This window comes from Streptopelia decaocto, assembly GCF_964273445.1.
Source record: "Streptopelia decaocto genome assembly, chromosome: Z".
In the NCBI taxonomy this organism is placed as follows: domain Eukaryota; kingdom Metazoa; phylum Chordata; class Aves; order Columbiformes; family Columbidae; genus Streptopelia; species Streptopelia decaocto.
This window is the reverse complement of record NC_138657.1, coordinates 38,568,879-38,575,273: the sequence shown is the minus strand read 5'-3', so window position 1 is coordinate 38,575,273 and position 6,395 is coordinate 38,568,879.

Genomic DNA, 6,395 nt, shown 5'->3' with positions numbered 1-6,395 from the left:
CACCAAATACCTTCATTTTTAAAGTGCTCTGGAGTACAGGGCAATTTCTAAATTTAATGGCGTGCATTTATGGTCTTAAGCAACAACACACAAAGTACCTTGACTTTCAGGTGACAAACAAAGCACATTCCATATGTGTAACTGCTAAAGACAGCAGAGCCTCTTCAAGCAGTGCCCATGAGTTGAGAAGATAGCAAGATGTTCACAGCTCTGAAATACTTACAAAGTTTGAAGAAATAGTGTTGCCTGAAGAGAAGGGACCATGAAGAGTCTTACTTTCACCTTCCTTTTCCCTTTTCCTTTCCTCCCGTAATGATGCAATGACTTTCAGGAGCTTAGATCTGTGCTTTCTTACTGATTGGTAGAATTCTGTTGAGTTCATGCAGCAGTTCAAGAAGTTCAGGGGCAGCTACCTCACTGTTAAGGCATATTTTCTTTCTCTCCATGTAATTCTATCACATTATTGCAGAACAAAATGCGGTAACTTGGAAAACTGCACACAAACCCTTCAAAGACTAGCACTTGTATCTAATATCTACATCCTCTGTTTTAGTAAATAGGCACCAGCAGCTGATTTACGTCAGCTGAAAATCTTGTTTAATAGCATTAGATTGCCTAATGCTAAATTCTCTACTGATGCTTGTGTTATACATAGATATGCTATTGATTTAGACTGCAACAGAGCACATGAGTTATGAGTTGAATTAGTCTTTTGAAATCCAATACATAGCTGTAATTAAGGGGCATGGGTGAGAGCTTTCACTTTGGAAAAAAAAAATGGACAATGAAGGTTTTGTTCTTAAAGAAGGGAAACTAACCCTGTTGTGGTTGGGCCTGTTGTCCTGAAAAAGTAAAAGTTTCCTGCAGGTTACTGGGGAAGTCACAAAATTTACTGGGTGAAATATTATGCCTGATGCTTTACAGATCATACGGCGATCTCGTAGCATTCCTCTTCCAGCCCTAAAACTTCTGAATACCTTCTTTTATCAAAATAATTAGCTTGAGCATGGTGGCTACAATGTTCCTGTATTTCAGACTGCAGGAACATGAAACATTGGTATCATTCAGGGCAGTAATATGTTGGAGGCAGTACTTGATGTGCAAAGATTCAGGTTAGTTCTGAAACAGAAAGCAATTTACACCTGTGGTTGACAGGAAGCTGAATACCTGGTTACACAGGATGGTGGTGTAAGCAAACGAAATGGATGTGGGGAAGAGCGCTGGCATCTGCAGGAAGAGTGAAATGACACTTATGGAACTATGTTCAGCATTTCAGCTAGTGTATAAAGATCAGCGCAGCCTTGCCTATTAAGGTGGTAGATCAGTTGGGGAGTGTTTAGAGGAAAATAGTGGGCTATAGAAAACGACCTAGAAGGAAATGTTGAAAGAAGTGTGGTTGTTTAGGCTGAGAAGGATGTAGCAGATACTACATCCTGTTCGCTTGGTTGACAATGCAAGAATGAAGAACCCTAAATTTCACCAAGGAAGATCAGACTGGACTGTAGGGAAAGTTTTGGAATTTAATGATATAATGAGAGGTTAATAGCTTGGGGAAGGACATAGTATCTCTACCCTTGGAGGCCTTCAAGAATGTTGTTGGTCCATAAACATCTGGAAGAAACTGATTGTGTGTCTTCTTGCTGTCACCTGGAAGAGGGCCTGACTGAATTTAGGAAGTTTTTTCATTATTTCTTTCTCTTGGTCTTGTTGAACTTCATTGGGTTTACACAATCCTACTGTCCGTGTTCCCAACAAAGATGTGAAATAATACGGGTCCCAATACAGACCTCTGAGGGACACCAATCATCACTGGTCTCCATCCAGACATTGAGCAGTTGACCACAACTCTTTGAGTGTGACCATCCAGACAGTTCCTCATCTACCAGAGCATCCACCCATCAAATCCATATCTCTCCAGTTCAGAGACAAGGGTGCTGTGTGGGACAGTAACAGTCCCCTGAGCAGCAGTTGCGCACACTAGACCGCAGCTCATGCTTGAACACACACCAAAACCCCCACCCCAGAAAACTAGTGATCCAGACAGCAGCTCACACTCAAATACAATCACGTGCTCTCCCACTGCAGAAAATGAAGAGGAAACTGGATCACACTTTGAATCCCCAAGCAGTGAGTCCCTCTTCCCATCTGGCCCCCCAGTTTTATACTGAGCGTGACCTCATATGGGATTGAATATCCCTTTGGTGAGTTTGGGTCAGCTGTCCTGGCTGTGTCCCCTCCCAGCCTCCTTTGAAAATTAACCCTATCCCAGTTGACCCAGCACACTGTCCTGAATGCAGTGCTTAGGAACAAGAAAGAACTGGTCAGGGCTGTGATAGTGAATAGGAGCCATGACTGTGATGACTGTGATACAGAGAAGTTGAAGATCCTGGTGGGGGTTAGGAAGGTGAGTAGCCCTGGACCTCATGAGGGAAATCTGTGGCTGGTTCAGGGCAGAAGTAGGTTGGAGGCAGTTCTTGTGGGAGCCCACTCTGAAGAGCAAAGGAGATCAAAAGGGCTATCAGGCCTTTAGAGATAATCTCCAAACACAAGGGAAGTCCTTGTTGGTGCTCAAAAAGAAAACACAACAGATAGCTCAGGAGACTGGCATAGCTGCAGGACAGTCATCCACACTTCTGATCCCGGGGAAAGTATGGACCAAGTCCTCTTGGTGGCCATTTCTGGCCATGAGAAACCAATACAAGTGGTGACAGCAACGCCAACCTCATTGTTAGAAACACCAAGCCTATTTCTGTAGTTTTCACACATTTATTGTACTATTTGATCATTAGTTTCCTAGTCCCCTTCGGGGCTGGCAGGTGCTCCAGCTGCTGGCCCAGCCCTGGTTTCGCCAGCTCCTGGGGCACCCTCCTACTGTCACCGATGGGCTGGCCTCTTGTTTGGTGGTGAAGTGGCCTCAGGGCTGCCGGGCCTCCTCTTTGGGGCTCTCCCGGCCCTCCCAGGGGAGCATTGGCTGCCCTGGATGGGAGTGGAGGCCGTGGGCCCCACCTCCTCTGGATCCTCGCGCAGCTCCTCTGGGTCCCCGTGGGTGGGGACGGGGACAGAGCGGGTGCTGCTGGGACCCCCACGAAGGGCAGCCGAGGAGGTGCTGGGGAGCTCTTCTGCCTCAGATCTGTCAGGGCTGCTGGAGGAGGCTGGACTGGGGGCAGGAGAGCCCCTTTGGGAGGCAGCAGGGCCGGGAGCAGCTTCGGGGCTGCCCTCCCGCTCCTCGGCAGCCCAGTTGTCCCTCAGACCCATCCAGCGTTGGGCCTCGTTGCTGCACCGCGCCACCACGGTGTCAACCAGCTGGCGCACAAAGCTGCTCGTGTGTGGGCCCAGAGCAGCCCGCAGCAGCTGGCACAGGGCTTCCTCGTCCGGGCCAAAGAGACTCAGGTTGGACATGACCAGCCTCTGCACTGATGCTGCTTCCTGGCGGGCACCCTCGAAGATCAGCCACAGCTGGTGTCGCAGCCAGAGCACCAGGTGCCGCAACAGAACCGGGTACTGTCGGAAGAGCGATGCCCAGACGTGGGGGTGGAGGCCGCCCACAGGGGCCCTGGGTATCGGCCTCACAGCTGATGGCTGGGATGCTGCAGGGCCATGGAGATTGCGGGCGTCTCGATGTCCAGGAGCTCCTGTCAAGTGGGTGACAACGGATGGTGCTGCGGGTGGAGAGATGACGTGCTCCTGAAAGTTGTCGTCCCCTTGCACCGAGTGTATGATGGAGTGGATCCTCCTCTTGCAGAGGGGGCACTCAGGCTTGCTCTGTGCCCACCGCAGGACGCACGTGTAACAGAATTGGTGGAGGCATGGCATCACGTAGCTGGCCTCCTCCCAGCTGTCCAGGCAGATGGGACAACGGTTGTCCAGCTCCGTGGCCATGCTGTCCACTTGCTGCGGTGGGCTCGGGGGAGCTGGGGATGTGGAGCTGCTCCCTCGCACCGTTGCTGCAGCAGCCGCTGTTGTGCTGGAAAAGGAAGAGAGGCCACGGTCACTGGCTGGCCTGGGGAGGGGTGGAAGGAATGCCCAGGTTCCTCCAGAAGGAAACCCTCCCAGCTCCCCGGGGTGAGGTGTCCCTGCCCAGCTCACCTCTGCTGCTGCGAGCTGTCTCCTGGGTGCCCCGGCTGCCTCAACCTGGCAGGGCCGGGGAAAATCCTCCAGTGGCTCTGGGGTTGTGCACTGAGAGCTGCAAGAACAACTGCCCAAGCACAGCACCAGCACCGACAACAGCCTCACTCAACACTCCAAACCTCGCAGACTCGCTTGGCTGGAGTGCGGTCACAAGACGGCTGGGTGAGACTCAACGCCCGGATATAAGCAGTGAGGGACGCCTGGTCACAATTGATTGCTCGGGAGTGTCATAGTCCATCGCTAGGTGACATCAGAACTCACCACTGAGGACTGCCACTTGGGGACATCATGACAGACCATCCTTGCCCACAGCACTCACCCGGCAGCACTGAGGCCCCAGCACATGTCTGGGGTTGCCACAGAGCCACTGTCCACTCCATCCCCGCATCTCTTGTCTTGTGCTTGGCATCTGTGTTTCACACCAGTCACCGAGGCCTTGGCCGTGTCTTCCCAGGGCCCGGTCAGGTTGCTCTGGCTGGGACAGGCATCTCCAGGCCCATAAGGCAAGAGGATTCACTCACTAACACCTGGTGCCTCCCTGGGAGGCTGCAAGACAAAGCCCACAGGTTGGATATCAGAAATAAACAACATTTGACTCTGAAGTGCGCAGTGTGACATTTTCCACCAGACTGTCCTTCATGGCTTTGGGAGAGAGAAAAGGTCCCTTTGAGCTACGAGAGTTTACTGATTTTTTTTCTCCTAAGGTTGGCACGTGGACGGAACAATCTGTTCATCTGGTTTGCATTTCAGCCTTTCACAGCTCTGGAATTATTACTTCTGCCCTAGTTGAATTGCTTGCTGAACACTGGATTTTGGAGGTGTCGAGGGTTAAGATGACAATAAAACCCTGGCAGATGTATTGTTAACCTCCTCTCTCCCCGCTCCCACCTTCCCCCTCTTGCCCCTCCCTCTCCCCCCTTCCCACTCAGGACAGGCAATCGGGAGGGAAAGAAGAACAGAGAGAAGAGAGTTGGAAAAATTAACAATGTTTTACTAATGCTACTAATAAGAATAGAGAAAATAATACAAAATATACAAAACCAATCTTGAAAGTCTCAGCAACTGCAGAGCCGGCACCCAAAGTCCTGGATTAGACTCTGCAGCCAACCGGAGCTGGATTCAGTCTCTCACTAGGCCTCAGTTCGCAGGGACGACCAGCAAGATCCTCTCCTAATGTCGGCCATAAGCAAAAGGGAAAGGGAAAAGGCAAAGGGGTGAGATCCTCGTGATCTCCCACTTTCATATGAAGTATTCACGTGAATGGAATGTTATACACAGCTGGTCAGTTTCTTGGTCAGTTGTTTCTCGTCGCCCTTCTCGCGAGATGTCCATCCGTGCTTAACAATAAGTTTGCATTCCGTTGCTAGGTTTACCAAAACATGTGTCTGGTTCTCCAGGAAAATGCAGTTAATATGAAGGCTTTAGCTGACAGGCAAATTCACTAGAAGAGAAACTTGTTTTTAACAAAACCAGGACAGGAGGTGATTGTCCCACTCTGCTCTGCACTGGTGCAGCCTCACCTGGAGCACTGTGTGCAGTTCTGGGCCACACAGGGTAAAAAGGATATAAAGCTACTGGGGAGTGTCCAGAGGAGGGCTGTGAAGTTGGTGAAAGGTTTAGAGAAGAAGCTGTATGAGGAGTGGCTAAAGTCACTTGGTTTGTTGAGCCTGGAGGAGACTGAGGGGAGACCTCATGGCGGCTGCAGTTTCCTCACAAGGGGAGGAGGAGGGGCAGGTGCTGATCTCTTCTCTTTGGTGACCAATGACACAACCCAAGGGAATGTCAGGAAGATGTGCCAGGAAGGTTTAGGTTGGACATTAGGAAAAGGTTCTTCACCCAGAGGGTGGTGGAGCACTGGAACAGGCTCCCCAGGGAGGTGTCACAGCCCCAAGCCTGGCAGTGTTCCAGAAGTGAATGGACGACGCCCTCAGACACATGGTGTGAACTGTGGGGTTGTCCTGTGCAGGGACAGGAGTTGGACTTGGTGATTCTTGTGCTTCCCTTCCATCTCAGAACATTCTGTGATTGCTGGAGTCATAAGGAAGAAAAAAAAACCCCTGAACCAAACAACAAGAACAAAACCACCTTACTTTGTTTTAAGATGTTTCTAGCTAGTGTGGAGCCATATTTGATCTCAGGATCCAGGGTGGACTGGAGAGGGATTTAACCTGAATTGCTACGTGATACGTGAATAACACCCAGGATCTGAGCAGAAATGGGCATCTACCTCCTGGACAGGCAGCACTGTCCAAATGGAACAGTCCTGG